Source organism: Mchenga conophoros, linkage group LG23 (assembly GCF_057382185.1).
Source record: "Mchenga conophoros isolate Kocher_MC1m ecotype Shallow Benthic linkage group LG23, M_conophoros_male_GT1.1, whole genome shotgun sequence".
Classification (NCBI taxonomy): domain Eukaryota; kingdom Metazoa; phylum Chordata; class Actinopteri; order Cichliformes; family Cichlidae; genus Mchenga; species Mchenga conophoros.
In genome coordinates, this window is record NC_140547.1 from 1,050,810 (window position 1) to 1,069,255 (window position 18,446).

An 18,446-nucleotide genomic window follows, 5' to 3' on the forward strand; every position below is an offset into this window, starting at 1 on the left:
GAGCCTAGTTTTAGGAAACGTGACGGTGATAAACTGAAGGAACGTGTTACCTGTGCGATGCATCGCTGATAGGTGTGGTGGGATACCAGGTGATGTAGGACTCATGAGTGACAGGAAGGACGAAAGGATTAGAAAAGAAAGACAAAGTGACGCGGTGGTTAAAGGTCACGGTCCAGTAGAGGCTGCAGATGCAAACAGCAATAAGAAATCATACTGTACACCAACACGGTTATTTACATCGTGCTTTCAAAGACACGGGGACATTTGTTTTTGTTACCTCCTGCAAAAAAATAACCATTATAACCACATACAATGCTGATCATTGTTTGTTGTTTGCAGTGCCAGAGGGAAATATATGTAACGCATTATTCAGAATAATGTATTTGACTAAATGCATTTAGGTCTTAATAAGCAGAATTAAAACAGCTGATTTTCCATCTTCTGTCTCATAATTCTGAAACAAGTCGTCAAAGTTCCCACATCTAAAAAAAGAAATATTAATAAACCCAGCAGAGTTAAACAGGCTGTTGTTTCATCGAGAGAAATATTTAAATATCGCAGAAAGAATAAAATACAGATCGTCTGTTGGAGGTAAACAGGCCTGAAAACAGTCCAACTAAATTTGCCAAAACAATTACAGCAGCTAAATTCAGAGTTTATTAAATACAATAAAAAATTTATTTTATATATTTATTATTATTATTCTTACTATTAATTAATGATGATTTTACCCTAATTATTATCAACATATAGCCAGCACAATATTTGTGTCGAACAACACCAAACATCTTATTTCTAATGTCTTATTTGTCAATATACCAAAATCTGCAGTCCTGTTGTTCGTCCAGAGACTCGGCCTGTGCGTCTGCACACAGCTGACAGGCGAGCAGAAAGTTACACGTGCAGCACGTTCAGTGTTTCAGAAATAAACAACACAGATTTGAGCCAATAATGACGAATTTATTCTTCAGGTTTTCACCACGTTACAGGAATGACACGTCACTAAAGTGAAGTACAACAGCCAGTGAATCCAAATGACTCAAACTGGGCTCTGAAAATATCATTTTTATAACGACCGCCGGCTCCAGCGCTCCGCTCACCCAGCTGATGGTTTAAAATAGGCAGCCTTGTAATCGCGCACTTACACTCTTTACATCTGGAGGTTAAATAAATGGATTACTCATCGTGTGTGCATTATTCATGACCTGCTGCCCAGCTGTCAACACTGTAGTTAAGTTGCTGAGCAGGTCTCTTTAACAAACGAACTAAGCTGAGACGGGCAAATTTACCAGTAACAAGATGTGTTATTCTCAACGATAAATATCAGGGAATGTTTTCAGTCCCACCCGGGAATCATAATCCGTTGATGTGGAAGCTGCTTGCCTGCTGTGTGCGTTTCCTATCTTCTGGTCATCTTTACCTAAACGCTTGTTTATCCTCCTGACTTTGGAAAAACAGAGGTCAAGAAAAAAATGGGCGTTTGTCACAGTCAGAGGGATTTCTGGGGTCTACTTTGGGTGGCACTAATTTAACAAACATGGACGACGAAGACTCTGAAAGGCAGCTGGTCCTGCTTTCTGCTTTTCATGTCTTTAGCCGGCTGGACAACAGAACACCTTTGAACACTTGTTCAAACCCGTCTCGAGTGGCTGCGCCTGGATTTTCTGCCCATTTTTTGGTCGTAATCTTTCCACCTTTTTAATGTTTGGATTTTAAAGCCATGTTACCTGTAATCCAGGTGAGACTCGAAGGGGAAAAGATGGAAACGTGTAAAAGCTTTTGCAAACAGCGCTGTCAGCTGGTGTCCTCAGCCCACCATGCAGTCTGCACACATAAATACAACACTGCCCACCACCAAACATCACACCCTTTCCCCTCCCCTCACTCTGCGCCGAGGCCCCGTCCTCGTTCCTCTCTCACCGCCATGAGGCTGACACTAATGTGACACTCTAGAAAATAATTACCAACAAACGCACTGCTGACTGCAAACAGCTCGCTCCCCTCAGTGGACTGTCACTAGTCATTAGTCTGAACCCTGGGTGAGGACAGGACCACAGAAATGGGGGTTGGGGGGTGGGTGGGGGGTTAGGCGATGAGGAGGAACATCCACGTGAAGAAGAAGAAGGAAATAAAGAGGAAGAAGGGAGATCCGACAGGTAAGATGGAAACAATCTGCTTTGCAGGTGTAAAACCTGATAAACAGAGTTGTGAGATAAGATAAGATAGAACTTTATTAATCCCTCGGGTGGATTCCTCTGGGAAATTCGACTTCCAAAGAGCACAGCAACGACCGAAGTTACAGTTACAGAATTGTTATATATATATATATACACACACACACACACACACACACACACACACACACATAAATACAGAGACAATATAAATAAAATATACAAAGGGGATAAATAGAATAAATAGGAATAAAAAATAAAAATACAAGTGAATTGCACATTTCAAGTATTGAGTCTATTGCACTGTTGACTATTAACAAAAAGCATTGCACAGTGAAGAGGCACTACAGCTTAGTTGTTCCCCCCTCCTTTGTCCTCCTGTTTCCCCTCCCTCTCCCCTCCAGAGAGGAGTTAAACAGTCTGATGGCGTGTGGGACAAAGGAGTTTTTAAGTCTGTTAGTTCTTGTCTTTGGGAGAAGCAACCTGTCACTGAACAGACTCTTCTGGTTGTTTATGGCCGTGTGCAGAGGATGCCCAGCATTGTTCATAATGTCCATCAGTTTCTTTAATGTCCTTTTCTCTGCCACTGTCACCAGAGTGTCCAGCTTCATGCCGACCACAGAGCTAGCCCTCCTGATCAGTTTCTCCAGCCTGCATGAGTCCTTCTTTGCTGTGCTGCTCCCCCAGCACACCACAGCATAGAAAAGTACTCCAGCAACCACTGACCGGAAAAACATCCTCAGGAGCTTCCTGCAGATGTTAAAAGACCTCAGCCTCCTGAGGAAGTACAGTCGGCTTTGGCCTTTTTTATACAGGTGCTCTGTGTTGCATGAGTTTGAGCGTCCTGTTGTTTCGGCCCAGTCGTCATCATTTGCCCCCTCTGCTGGTTTATATTATATTAACTGGGGCCCAGTAAAAACACCTGCCCCAGTTTGCCCTTTAAACTGAGTGCTCAGTATGCTGGCTCTATAGTGCTGAACCCTGATTTTCTGTGGTTTCAAACAAAGCAGGTTGTTGTCGTTGTTGCTTCACGCGTCCCCGTGACAGGAGCTGGTTACACGGTGCAAAGGAAGAGTGCGGCAGCACTGGAGAGGCTCGTTTCTAACAGGGAAGGAGCCGACACAGTCAGAGGCACCACAGCGCCCGTGAGAGGTGGGCGGATTGACAGTGTCGATGCTGGTATTGGTATCGGATCGACGCTAACGTGACAGGATCGATTCTTTGTCTTTAAGTTCAGTGGATAATAATAAGTCAACGTGCAGACGGCGCGTTTAAACTCCAGTCTCCAGAAAACGTTGTTGAAAGAAGCTGAAAGGTTGTTGTGTTATTTAATTATTTAATTACTGTGGAACGAATTGCAGAAGTGATGACACGCTGCTCGCTGTAAGGCCAAAGTGTCAGTGCTGGAAACTGCGGCCCAACGTGCAGTATCACAGAGCACTAATGACTATCGTGCTTTCATAGAACAATTATTTTCATACAGTGATTCTAATTTGGATTCATGTCGATGAAAATGCACAGAACCGTGAAATATTCAATATAATAATTATTGTATTTCTATATGAATCATTTAATATGTTGTTTTGCTCTCATTGTGACGGTTTGACTTTGTTGCTCAGATTTGGATATAAAGTGATGCATTTTCACTGAGCTGTCCACGTTTATTTATCCTGCATGAAAGAGCGCAGCAGAGACACCTTTGCATTATTATGTGTAAGCGTACCTGGATGATCTCAGCGGCTCGACATCTTTTCTGGAGAAAGTGAAGATTTCAACACTTGCAGTTAGAAAACAGAGAAATCTGTGGTCCAGGTAAGCAAATAGTTTAAAGAAAGAAAAGCTGCTCAGCCTGAAAACTGTTCAAGGTGGCAGCAATTCCAACACAATTATCCAAATGCCACAGGGTACATCAATTCTTTGAACACCGACCCCCCTCCTGAAGACTGTTATTTGAGTTGCCTTAGGGGGCAACCGTGCCAGAGAGAGATTAAAATTTTTTACAGCTTCCACAATGGCCAATATTAAAATGTCTCGATACATCTGCCTGGCTATTTTGATTGGTAACTTAACCCCTGACTCCTGAGCAAAAAAAGAGCCATTCTCCGTGCTACTGTCGCCAGGCTGCAGTCTAATTCTTGTATGATTCAGGCTAATGAGGCAGTAATAGGTCCTGTGTGTGTGTGTGTGTGTGTGTGTGTGTGTGTGTGTGTGTGTGTGTGTGTGTGTGTGTGTGTGTGTGTGTGGATGAGAAGGTTATTACAGTGTATTGGAGACGTGAGCAGGAGGAGGGCCTCTCTGAAGTAGGGATGAAGGGTTCTTATTGTACAATAATTGGAGGGTGGGTTTAATCTGTGAGCAAGAAATGGTTTTCCCTCTTTAAAATATAGGGAAGCTGCTCGTTGTTAGTCTTCTATAAAAACAGGCACACTGGACTGAAGCAAGCGCCCCTGTTTCAGTTCGGTTTCAGTCGCAGAAAGCAGGAGACGAGGAGTTGAAGGAAAGTGAAAGTGTGTCTGTCTCTGTGTCATCAAGCCAATGGCTTCATCCAGCCTTATCCTGAACCATGAAACCATAGTGCATGACACCCTTCTATGCTCTGCACAGATATGGCTATTCACTGTTAGCACAGAGATTTGACAAGCCAGACTGATCTCACTCAACAGCCTGGGTCAAATGGATGACTGTCACAGTCTTTTTGTATCCGTCTCTCTTTCTCCTCCCCCCATCCTCTGTTCCACTTTGCACACCCTCATCTTTACTCCTCACTTGCTGCCAATCTCCCAACTTTGCCTGTTCAAATTGACAAATTCAACCAGCTACAAGAGAATAAATGGAATAGAGAGAAGAGACCCCTGAAGGGGATAATCTTTCCAGAGGAAAAGATGTGGTTGGCTGGGAGGCAGGTGAGCGCGTTCATCTGTTATTCGCAGTGTAAACAGTCAGATGTAAATGTTTCTCACAACAGTACAAACACTGTGAAACATAAATCTCCCCAATGTAACAGGATATGTTCGTGTTTTTAAAGAAAGGTGGTCCGAACTCTTCTGTCCTCTCAGAGCAGCTGTTTGTTTCAGTCTTCAGCAGAGATGGGCAGTAATAAAGTAATCTGATTACTTTTTCAAGTAACGAGTAATGTAAGGGATTACTATTGCAAAAAGTAATTAGATTACCGTTACTTTCCCATTAGCACGCTGCGTTACTGCGTTACTAAACCGTCGTGATGAGTCTCATGACAGTGACGTGCGAGCGTGCGGCGTCCGTGGTAACAGACGTGTGCAGATCAACAATGGATAACATGGAGCGATGGAGAGAGTACGACCGTGCAGCGTTTACAGCGTGGAAGTAATCACATTACTTTGAGTTTAATTCTGTAAAAAGTGACACAAACATCAGCATCAGCTGCTCACTCTGCGTGGGAGGGAAACTTGTTTCTACAGCGAAAAATTAAACTTAAATCTGAGCGCGCAGCGAGCGCGCTGCCACGGGAACGTGACGCTCACAGAGAAACCCCCGCATCCTCCCACTGACATGACCGCTGTGGGCAAACCTCCACCCGCCCCACTCCTGCGAAACAGCTGACAATAGATTTAAGAGCTGCTGAGTCTTTGATTTTATTTATTTTTACTGTGTTTTACTTGCATCTATTTGAAAGAGTGAACACAAAACGTGATTTGATTTTATCTGCTGGAACATGCAGACAATAGGTTTCAATGTTAAACACATCTCTTCAAGTCAAAGACTTGCATATAATTACATCTTTGCTTAATGCAAGGTGCAGAAAATTAAAAAATTAAAACTAATAAAACAATTTTTAAAAAAGAGATTTTCCATTGGATTCAATTTTATATGATGGATTATGCAGAAAAATTGAATTGGGCTGTGTGACAACAGAGCAGTTGCAGTGCTCTGCATGTGTCCCATATGTGTTGACCTTTTTTTTGCACATTATTCTGTTTCTGTGTATTTGCTATGATTTGCTATTTGTCACATTGCTGCACTCACTATCTCGGGTTTGTTTGTGGAAGCGTTCTGTTGCCTTCAAATCAAACATTCTGCAAATTACACTGAATACTCAGTTACACGTTTCTTTATATTTTATTATGTTACAGATTAAGTCATTTGTTCATACTTTGTTCTGTCTTTTCAGTCTTCATGAGGTCAGCTGTGGGGAAACGCCCGCCTAGCATTTCCTCATTTTAAAGTGCTGCTGATGTCACACATGACATCAGCAGGTCGAACCAAGTGGAGGGGTTTCTTTTTCCATAGAGACGCTTCCTTTTGTTTGAGTCAAGGTTTAAAGGGATTTGTTGAATCTTTTTCCTTTCGTTAATACTGCCATTTAGTTGTGTAAATGTGCTAATTAGAAGTGTGAAGAGGTTTTGTGTCTTTTTAATCATCTGTGTAGAGTTTTAGATCCCTCAGTGTGAGTGAGTGGCACTGGCTGGGCTAATTGAAGGGAAACGCTGGCCCTATTTAAAGCCAGTCTGCACCAGATTCAGGGGAGAGAGGAGAATTGTGTTGTGTTGTGAGATCCATGTTCTGTTGAGTTTTGTTAATTGAGTTACTTTGGGGGGAAGTTTTGTTAAGTTACAGATTAAATTGAGTTCACTGTAAATAAATTGCTCGCCTCTGGAAGCCTGAGGTGCGTAGTCTGCTTCCCTACCTCCTTCCCTACCTCCTTCCTTGACATTTGAGTGTGACTACCTCACAGGCTGAAAGATCTGTTACTTTATTACCTACTCAGGTTGTGTATCATGCTTTTAAAAAGCAACTAAGTAACTAATTACTTTTGCAAATGAGTAATCAGTGAAGTAACAGGATTACTTTTTTGGAGAAGTAATCAGTAAGTAGCTACTAATTACTTTTTCAAGTAACCATAATACTGTATATATATCAGTATCATAATACTGATACAGTATCATAATACTGTATCAGTATCATAATACTGATACAGTATCATAATACTGTATCAGTATCATAATACTGATACAGTATCATAGAACTGTATCAGTATCATAATACTGCGGAGGGTGAAAGGTGCAGAGAGAGAACGCAGAATCCCTTTTCACTGTATTTTTCTCTTCTTACAAGCTTTCAGGGATGGATCGCGTCATCAAAGCGATTGTCGAAACCTTTAATTTCCTGTGAGCCAGCGGAGGTCCGGACACGGACAATAAACGATTGAGCCGCAGAGCTGCGCTGACGTTTGTCTTGAGTTACGGCAGCAGATTGACTGAATGTGAAAACATCGGAAACACAATTTAAATTGCACTTACTTTACATAGGACATCACTGGCTGTTCATGCGTCCTGCAGACGGTTCACGAAATGTGTTTCCACAGTGCGTTTGTGCTTCTTTACACTAGAAGAAAAAAATGTTATGAGCTACACGTGGTCCCAGAAGTTTGACACAAAAAAGTTTACGTTTTTCCTGAAAATGCCTTCGAGCCAAACCTAATAAGATCCAGCTTACAGGTGAATGCAGACTGCAGTATTTCACGTCTGTAAATGTCAGAAGTGTTTGTCTCATTTTAGTTTCTCTTTTCCTTTGAAGGTTGGGGTTTTCCTGTTCCTGTTCTTCCTGCCCCGCCCTGTTTCACCTGTGCCTTCTTCTTATCTGTCTCACCCTTTCTCCAATAATCTGTACTATTTGTTTTTTTCCTAGTGTCCCCGAGATTTTCTTTGTTTGCTTTACTTTCATGAAACCGAGTGTAGAGAAGAAGTTGACATAAAAATGCAAACTTTGGGGAGAAGGAGAGTCTTCAACTTTGGGCCGATTAAAAACCACAAGTCATGACAGTTAAAAGGCTTTTTGTGTTTTGAGTCCTGTGTTAAATTAAAATTGCAGTAAATAACTGCTTTTTAATATAATGTAAGAATGAGAAAGCACAGCATTCACCTCTGTGGAGCAGAAGTAGATCAAATAAAGGTGAAACAAAATCATTAGCAGCACTAAAACGTGAACACGGTTAAGAACGATATGATGACCTGCCATGGATGTTTCTCTCTCCCTCATTTCATACCCTCAAAAACAGCTTTGATCCTGTAATGTTCAGTAATGTAAGGAGCTTCTTCTGGACCCGTGGGACAGATGTTCATACATGTTCTCCTGGTCTGTTCCACCTCCCTGTGTAGCTCTAAGGCCCTGGAGGCACTTTCACGCAGCCTGTGGTTTTGTGCATGAAAATCGTAATCACCACACCGTCCTCAGCCCCAACCGCTCACACACACACACACACACACACACACACACACACACACACACACACACACACACACACACACACACAGTGTATTGTGCGTTCAGTCAGGAAAAGGTCTCTGAGTCGTGCTCTGTGAGTGGCCTCTGCTCAAACAGATCAATAGACACTGGCACGTCCCTCCACCAACCAAGAGAAAACAATTAAAAGCCATCGATCCTGTGCCAGGCTCCTCCATGAATATTCATGTGTCCTTGACCTTCCCTTGGAAAGGAGAAGAGAGAGCGAGATAGACAGACAGGTGTAGGAAATCTCACTCATAACCCTCCCACGGCTGGGGGGGGGGGTATTATCTGTGGCCCCGTGCTTTTCTTTTCCACTTTTCTTGGGCTTACTTCAAGCAAACCGTCTCATTAAAGCTTGTTGCTCTTTTAGGAGCCAGTTTTAGGCACAGATTGCTCTTTTCTGAGCTGTGTTGACACCAGAGATCAAGTGGTCCCACAACAACTGTCCCCTCCAGCTCTCCCGCTGCCTCTTTTCTAATTACAGATGTGTGACATGCACATGGGGACGTCTCCGTGTTAGCACATCATCGTGCCTGTCCTGACACATCCTGTGGTCACAACAGCAGAGGCTGCAGGGGACAGCCCTGCCCTGTCCCCCGTCACTGGGGATTAGCATTAGCATGCTAACAGGACCCCCAGGGGACCATCGTGCAAAGGGTCATGTTGACAACTGTCAACAGCCTGCTTTAATTAGCTGAGCTGTTGGTAAGGCTAATCCTGCATTCTAATTTCTGCTCCCTGAGAACGTATCGTGCACGGTTTCATAGCAAAATAACGTTTTGTGTTTTCATTGGTTGTAACTGGGAAGATGTGGGCGACACCGCTGCTGCAATTCAGCATAAAAATACAACTGTTTCCCCCGCATCTCCTCTAATCCATCATTCATCATCAGTTCCCACTCTCTCCTGACCCAGCCACCTTTGCGTTTGCTCTAATATTGAACGTCGGGAGCCAGCAGTGCGAGCGCTGACATATCACACCGGCTGGTTCCAGACCTGACAGCATCAAGTCGGCATTGTCATAGGCCTGGAGACGAGGTGAGAGTGAGTGTGTGAGAGGTAGAGTGTGTCGTCAGTCAGACAGTGCATTATCCAGCTGTTCTGTGGCTGTCTACCTTTTTCTGTGGTGGGGTAATGGGAGTGTCACACAATAGCAGACAGCTGGAGTCTCACTATTCAGCTGAGAGGCCACATCCATATACACCGCTTCCTAACTTACTGCAGGCGCTGCCGAGGCTGTCCTGTCTGCCCCACAATGACTGTCAGCGGCAGCCCGGGCGGCTGGCTGGCGTGACTGTCAGCGATTGGTCACAAAGCATTTACCTTCTGACAGAATTGCAATTAGTCCAGGGAATGCTGTTACTGGGAGAAAGAAAAAGAGAGACAGAGGGGAACCAGAGGGGGGAGGCTTGAGGGACAGGTATAGGAAAAGTGGGAGGGAAAGGACCCGTGGATGGAGAGTGAGAGGCGGGTAGATAAAGAGAAGGTGTATTTGGGGGCGGCGGGGAAGGTTAGAAGAGATGTAGAGACAGCAGCAATAGAGAGTGAGAGGTGAGTAGATAGAGGAAGGGAAAAGAGGAACGTGGATCTGTGGAGCCCCCCACCCCACCCCCCGGTTGTGTACGTGCAGGAGCTCGCAGCATGAGGGGAGTACGTCTGTCTGTCAGCGGCCCGGTTCAACACACATTTGCTTAGTGGCACAATCCTAACGAATCTGCCCGGTCACGTCACCTCGTCACCAGCTCAGAGCCAGTGCTGATGACCTTCTGAAATAAACAGCCTGTGCTTTGCATGGAAGAGTGAAGTGGAGATTTCCCCCCCTGTTTCTGTGAATCTTAACACAAGCACAACCACAGAGTCATGTGACTACGTAACACGCTGCAGCCTCACACAAAGCCAGAGCGGAGCTGCCTTCTCTCAAACTCTTCACCATCCACTAATGACCTCCCTCTTTCTCTACAAGCAACGCTCGCCTCACACTCCGCATCCCTCTCCATCCCCTGCAGTCTTTGTGTGTGTGCTTTCTGTCTGATAAGAGAGTGGCAGGGGCTCCTCCCTGCCCCTAAGGGAGAGACGGAGCGTGACCGAAACTGTAGTCCCAAACCAAACACGAGTGGAAATTGCTCTATGGGCCAGGATCAATAGTGAATTAGCCAGTAGGCTGGTTCTATGGAGGGCTGCTCAGATCTGATCTGATGATCCATAGTAAAAGGCCGTGTGGGGAGGTGTGAGGCAAACTGCAGAGGCAAAGAAGCCTTTGAGTCTAGTGGTGACCAACTCGTGCTGAAGTTTCTCCAGAAGAAATGTATGGGGAGCTGCATGACTGCGATAATTTCAGAGCTTTAGAAATTATGACTTGTTTCCTGTGGGAGCACCGGAGGGGCGGGCCGATGTGACTCTAGAACCACTGGGCTCATCTAAGGAGGAGGCTGGGGTAGATGGTTGGGTCAATAAAAGGTTGAACGGCTCAGGAAATGCTTGTTTTGTCCTGGTAGGAAGAAGATCTGAGAAAGCCTAACGTCAGACTGTGGCATGACCAAATTCTGCGAACACTGTCTGGAGTTTATGTGTGAAAATAGTTCTTGAGTAAAGACAAAACAATCAAAACAAAAGGTGCAGACGCTGAGCCTGACACCCCGTGTTTGTGTCAAGCACCAATAATGTGAGAGCTAAACTCCTTCCATCCAGCTCAGGGTCACCGGGCGAGTGGCTCAGCCTGGACGGACTGTCGCAGGAAAACCATTCATCCTCACGGTCACACCTCAGGCCAATTTAGAATCAGCAGAGATGGTAATCCACACATGTCTGTGCACTGTGGGTGCAGACTCCACACACAAAGCCCCCAGACCCATACAATGCTAACAACCCAAGCAGGGCACGGGTGTGTGATACAACACACTAAACTAAGTTATGCTTTAGATGTCTTTTTAAAACTGTATATAGTATATTGTACTCAATGTGATGTAAGAACATGTAAATGCAATGAAATAAAAATCAAATCAATAAATGAATAAAAAGAAGAAAAGTTTCCATTAAAACAGGAACAAAGATCCTCCAGGTGCAGATGTGTCTCTGCAGGGTCTCTGAGGTCATTTCATGTTGTGCTTACTTGCTCTCTGTGGTGCAGGTGTTAGTGCTCCAAGCCTGCTGCTGCTCTTCACTGCCTGCCCTGATCCCAGAGGTGTGTGTGTGTGTGTGTGTGTGTGTGTGTGTGTGTGTGTGTGTGTGTGTGTGTGTGTGTGTGTGTGGTGATTAATGAGCAGCAAGGCCTGATGGATTGTCCTGATCACAGAAGGGACACTGCATTGAGGAGACACAAAGGAGTGACACGAGGTGCGTAAAGACTGCTGTGCAACACGCACACAAACACGGAAATGTATGCATGCAAGCACTCATGCATGCACACACTTATCACTTTCTCCAGATAGATGTGACAAGGAGGGAGTTCTCCTAAAGGTTGCACCCAAACATATATTCTTTAAATTCACAAAACAAGCAGGACATGAGTGTGTGACAGGCGGCTTTTATAGTCTGGAAGGCCTCGGCTGAACTGTGCACAGCAGCTAGTGTCCCTTTCATGAAGACACCTTCCTGGCCTAATCTCTGCAGTTATAAGATGAGCGATGCACGCATGCAAAAAACAGGAGCAAAGCCCCATGCAAACAAAATTGAGTCGGCTTCTTCCCTCAGGCCTCAGCGACGAACACATGTAACGATGCACCTTACTTGCCTCTCTGCATTGCAGGTTCCTGCCTTTAGTGAACTGGGTTATTGTGATCTGAATCCACTTTGCAATGCTTACCGTTTGACTGAGTCCTTAAGGTGATGGGCTTCTTGAATCCAATGAATCGCATTTGGAATATCCCATTTTGCAGCACAAACACATGCAAAGGTGTGGATGCATACACACATACACACAAGTACACGGTCTCCCCCAGAGCAGTCTGATAAGGCTGCCTTATCAGAAAAGAAAGGGGCGCGAGGAGAAGGTGGGGGCTGCTGTGTGATAATGGCTTTCACCAAATCCCTCCTCTGTCACAGATTAAAATGCCTGCTTGGAGAGCATTAGCAATCTTTCTTTTCATCTGTCTCCTCATTTTTTTCTCTTTCGCCGAGTGCCATCGGATTTCTGGGCCAATCTATTGTCACAGGCCTGCCGAACATACAAGGAGAAGTCAACCTCAATCTGATAGGCCATTGTCTTATTCTCCCCATCGCTGATTCCTGCTCATGGTATTGATCGCAAAGCTGTCCCCCTCACATCTCATCACATCCCTCGGAGCGAGGGAGTGTGTTTGTGCCCGTGTCACTCAGCCTGATGGAAGATGTGGTCAGTGTGTCTTCGTGGAACAACCTTTCCACAGGGGGAAAATGCCCAATTTAGGACCCCCTTTTTTTGCGCGCGTGTGTGTAATTACACAGATCCATCTAAGGGTCAGATACTGGAACTATGCAGAATTAAACCCAGTGGACTCCTCCACCTAATCTGGTCACTCAAAGTATCAGGAGATCACAGGAGTGCAGAGAAGAAGCCACTCACAAACTGTGACACTTGCTTAGCCACCTCGCCGGCAAACCCCTCCCTCCGCCTCCTCCTCTACCTTGCCTCACAGGCCCGTCTGTCACCCCTCTATAATTATGAGGAGTGAGAGTAATGTGTTGCAGTATGAATAGGATTGTCGGTCTGATTGTGATGTATAGGCTTTCATTACCATGTCCAGGCCTGTGCCCTTCGCCATGTAGGAAATCCTATTTAGGCCCTAATTTGGGAGCCTCCCCGACCGTCCCGCCTGATAGCAATCACACACAGTAATTGTGTGCTGGGGCAACTGACAAGAGCGGAGGCAGACATGGAGAGAGGGAAAGAAAGAAGGAATGGAGGAGCAGGAGGAGGAGGCAGAAGTCCTGACAGTGATATATCTGCATAGTTTGGCACATTATTCAAGTCATCCTCTGCAGAATATGTATGTTTATCGTGTATACTTGTTATAAGGCGGTTTGTTAGCATGAGAACCGGGCACTTAGGCTAAACCTGGACATATTAATTTGCAGGATTTGATGGGATTTTAGAGTGGACTTGCCCCTTTCCTCTCTCTCACCCTGCTTCAACAATGCTACATGGCTAATTGGGAGGAGAGCTCATGCTAACTCAATAATTATGATTTATGAGACAATCTCCAATAGATATCGCGCATTCTCCTCTGATTTGATGACAACATGTAACCAGCCCTCTAGCAATCAATATTTGTACATTTTCCACGTCTAACTTGTTAACTTTTTTAATATTTCATTAGTTCCTTTTTAGAGAGGAATGATTCTGTGCACCAACATTTATGCAGATCTGACTCCACTTATAGGCTTGTAGATAATGAATGTCTAATTGACTCATTTAAATACTGTTTGCCTGCAGGAGGGCCTTTGCATTAAATGTTTGATTGCCCTCATATTAACTGTCATTAATCCCCTCTGCTCTTAATAAGGACTTTATGAGGCTTTCTTAAAACTTCTCATCTACCTCCCCGATCCCTTTGCATAATTAAGTAGAATATTCAAAAATATGGAAATGAAGGAGCTCTCTGGATTTGACTAATGGTCTTTGTGCCACAGAATTTTAATTATAGGCAAACCGCAGCATTTCCTTTCCTGCACACGGCAACGGTTCATTAGCTCGGGTCAACGCGGGTCGATGCAGTTAGCGCCGCTGTTTAATGTCAGGCTTGAGCCGCTTTTGTTCTCTTCCTGTACCTGTTGTGTTTGCCCACGCTAGGTGCGGGACACTCGGGCGCTGCAGTGTCCCTTAAAGGAAGATGTACGGCACAGAGCGAACTTTTGACAGCCATTACAAACTGTCACTGTGCCAGAGTGGGTGAGAGACACAAACTTGTCTGTGTTTATAGCTTAACTGATCCTCTTATTCCTGCTACTCCTCCAGTCTCTCTGCTCTGCCCTAATCTCTCCGGGGGTCTTACTGGCACAGGATGACAAATGGGAAGGAGAGCCTAGCCAAGCGTGGGCTGTGTGGAGAGGCTCAGGCCGGGGGTCTCACTAAGCCCCCTCAGGCTCATCTCTGACATGGCCTGCACTAACCCCGAGGATGGAAAGGCCACACACATCACACACAAACGGAGGTATCTGCGCAGGATGCGCCACCACACATACGCATTGTGTGTCCATACGCACAGAGCAACACGAGAAGAGATAAACTTCTGATCAGTACGCTGCACCGGATTGATTTGTCTCATAGACACATTGAGCTGCTGCTGATACCCTGCATCACATGCGCACGCGCACACACCTGCAGGCTCGCACGCTTCTCGGTTGCTCCAACAATCCACGGCAGGTTTACGGATGTCAGCTCAGAGCTGGTGTCACCCGCCAGCTCTATTTCAGTATACACGGTCCATCTCAATAAGAGCATGTACTAAATGACTGCAATGTAATGAGTGGCTGTGTGGCTGTACTCAAAGCTGTGACACTGACAGCGCATGAGAATATAAGGCATTGAAGCCTCCTTTTCCCCTCCGCCTCTCTCACTCGCTCCGTGCTCCTCTGCGCCCCGCTGCCTCTCAGCCACGGGATCAGCTGCAGGCGCTAATGAAACGTCAGTCAGGTAATTGAGGCGCTGGTGGTGGCGGGCCAGCCAGGCAAGGAGGCTAGGAATCCGGCGTGGGTGATGACACTGGGACATTAGCACCTACAGTATCCCTGCAACCCCCTATGGAGCATCACAGGAGCCAGCGGGGTGAAAAAAAATGGTTGTGTTTATGCCGACATTTGCGCACGTCTTCCTGTTTGTGTTGCAGAGAATTTTGTGCAGCGAAGGCCAAGGTGTGTGTTGAGTCAATCCCACCAGAGATTAACCAGCAAAGCAAAAGCTCTTGTTGTTCATGAGGATGTTCTACTAGCAGCCATAGCAAAGGAGTCAGAGGTTAAAATCCTTTGTTATTGCACCCCAGAGTGATGTTACAATCCCCGCCATCCGCTGACCTGCTCAGCACCCCAGTGAGTTATGGGTAATGTTTAATTCCCCCACCGTGACAGCTGTGGATCCGCATGGCAAATTGGATTTTTTGCTTCTTTGTTAGAGCTGCGCTTGTGCAGGTAAAGAGAGGGAGAAAAGCATTCGCTGCGCTGCTTTGTCAAGGTAACTCTGTCACATGTTGTTCAGAGTCTTCTCGATCTCTCACTGACAAATCAAATCAAACCGATTTGTTTCTGGAGGCTGATGGAAGAACAGAGTGGAGCTGATCTGTCCGGCCGGGCCTTGTTTATAGTCGGCATGCAATCACGGCACACTGAACAGCCTCTCCCAGCCTGCCACGTGTCCTTCTCTTTATTATGTGCGCCATGATAGACTATAACAAACAGCAAAGCAACCACATGGAAGCTGAAGCCCAAAGTTATTTCCACACCAGACATCTTTGTGTTTTATAAACAGTGTTGTGCAATTATGCACCCGTCCCCCCTCGTCCATCTTTTCAAGTGTTGAAAAGGTAAATTGGAAACATTTCACTTCATATTTGAGGTCACGTGACAACTACAAAGAAAAGGAGTCAGAGCTTTTGTGATGGTGGCATTTCTAACGTGGCCCACATGGTTGCTATCACTACACACACAGAGGTGATGCTCCTTATGGGGCCTTTCTAACCTTGCTGTTCATTGTTCATTTGAACAAAAAGGATCAAACTCTTGTGATTAGTCCCTGTGACAAAGCTTCAGGGAGAAGAAAACTGGGTTCCAGCCTCAGCTCGGCACCAACCTATGACTGAATCGAATCGAGTACTTTGTCTTTGCAGATTGAAGATTGTGATGTTACATTTCTCACATTTGGGGAGCAGCACAACTTCTGATTTTACTGCTGAAGCACAACCTCTTTCACATTTGTCTTTATATCATGACAAGAAATGACATTTCCAAGCCCATCAGTACACAGCCCCGTTCTTTTATTTCAAGGTAGGACACCTTGACAGACGGCACCACCTGACTCGAGATGTTCCCAGAAGGATCACGGTGCCGGGGAGCAGTCCCACTCCATGCTCTGCTCCACTCCACTCTTCTTTATTCTGCCTCCCCGGGGCTTTAATGTGGAGAGTGGACAGTGGGGTTAATGCCTAGCTGTAAGCACTGCTTAGCACAAGTGATTGGGTTTGTGTTGCAGCGGGCCTTCCCCCCACTAGCAAAAAAATCCAGTGGAAATGACTTCTACTGTCCAGCCCTGTGGGCACTTTATTTCCCAACTAGCAGTTTCAACGTCCCCCCTCTGTTGCGGCTCAGTGTCCCAGAGGGCACAGGTGAATTTGATGTGGAACAATGATTAAAAGTTTTCTCCCTCAAGGTGACCTAAATAGTGGAGAAGGTGAAAGTGAGAAACATGAGTGAGGGGCACGGAGGTGAAAGCCTGCTGTGGACGTGTTAATGATGTAGATGAGCCAAAATCCAGAGTTTAGGGAATAATTCAGAGCTTGTCCTCACACTACTGATGCACACATGTAGTAATCAGTGATTGCATGTGACATGATGGGTATAAAGCACTGTGCCACAGACAGGAAGCATCCACAATCTAATCTTTGTCACATCAACGGTTACCTCCAGGCGTGATGCATTTGAGCAGCGTTCTATCACTTGTGCTATTACCTGCCTCTTCCTGCCACACGTCCCTCAGTACACATCTTCTCTCTTAACTGTGCGTTCAATCACCTCCACCTTCGCCTGCCGCTGGAGCCGAGCTCCCCTTCGACAGTGACGTATGTCGGCGATTAGCCCGGATGCAGTTCAATTATGATAAAAAGCCGACACACCTCTTAGGCCGTGATTAAAGCCTCAGCCGGGCCTTGATAAAGAGATCCCATCTCAGCGCCATCACGACCACATTATAAGACGCTCTCCAGCGCAGGTCTGCCTCATGCTTTTCACATCAGCGTTGCAGAACGTATACTGTCGCACGGATGGAGTCCACGCTGGTCAGAGTTGGATGGGGGGGCCGCACACGTGGTCGCCGACGCCTCAGTGCTCGCCTATTTTCAATTTAGAATAGCATTTATTTCTAACCTTCGCGTTCTCCGCGCCAGTCTTACACGATGCCTGCCGTATAACTGAAGGTGGCCTCAGACATCGAGAGGTAGCGAGAGGCCCGAGTTTTGATAAATGCAAGAGCAGCGATGAAAAGAAGATATCAGAGGAGCATGAAAGGAGAGGGAAGGGAGCAGAGCATTAATCCAACAGCAGGCTGGGAGAGAGGGGGTGAGAATGAAAGACAGAAGAAGGGGAGAGAGGGAGAGAGGGGAGGAGGAGGCGAAAGAAAGATAGCCTTTCGGCTGTGTTCTGTCAAGGGAGAAATTACACATTTACGGAGGTTTTTTCAAGCAACAACGGGCTCCATAGATCAAACCGCTGGATTTATGAGCCAATTTTCAACATGAAATATAGACACACAGAATCCATTTTAGCCATGTTTACTTGGCTTCTCTCGCTCTTTCCTCTCAATCAAACGCGCTGCAGTTTGTGAATGGTTCGACTGCAGCAATGCTAATTAGAGCTGGAAGTAAAGATTCGATCAATTGCAGCATTTTGATCATTTCATGTGATATCGAATGTTTCCACATCTGACTGTTGGGAAATTGTGGGAAGCTGCAGCAGATCAAGACTTTAAAAAGATCAAACGCTTTCTTTGCTTCGGGGTCAGTTTCTCCTGCAGATAAATTCACATTTGAATACTTTAATAACTCAAAAACTATACATGCATGATGTGCTTTGTTTTGCAGGTTGGAACCCAAAAGGCAGACAAACATCTGACATGTAAGTTTTGTGTGCAGGCTGCAGAGATTCAATTTAAAGAATATAAAGGCTATAAAAGTGATGTGCACCCATGTACACCCATATCAAAGCGCCCCCCCCCTATTCTTGGCAAACGTATTCAAAATTTGCATAGAAATTAATGTCTAAGTGGGCTAAACGACATAATTGACATGCAATTAGCAATATTATGAGGAGGAAACCTAATGAAGTTTTA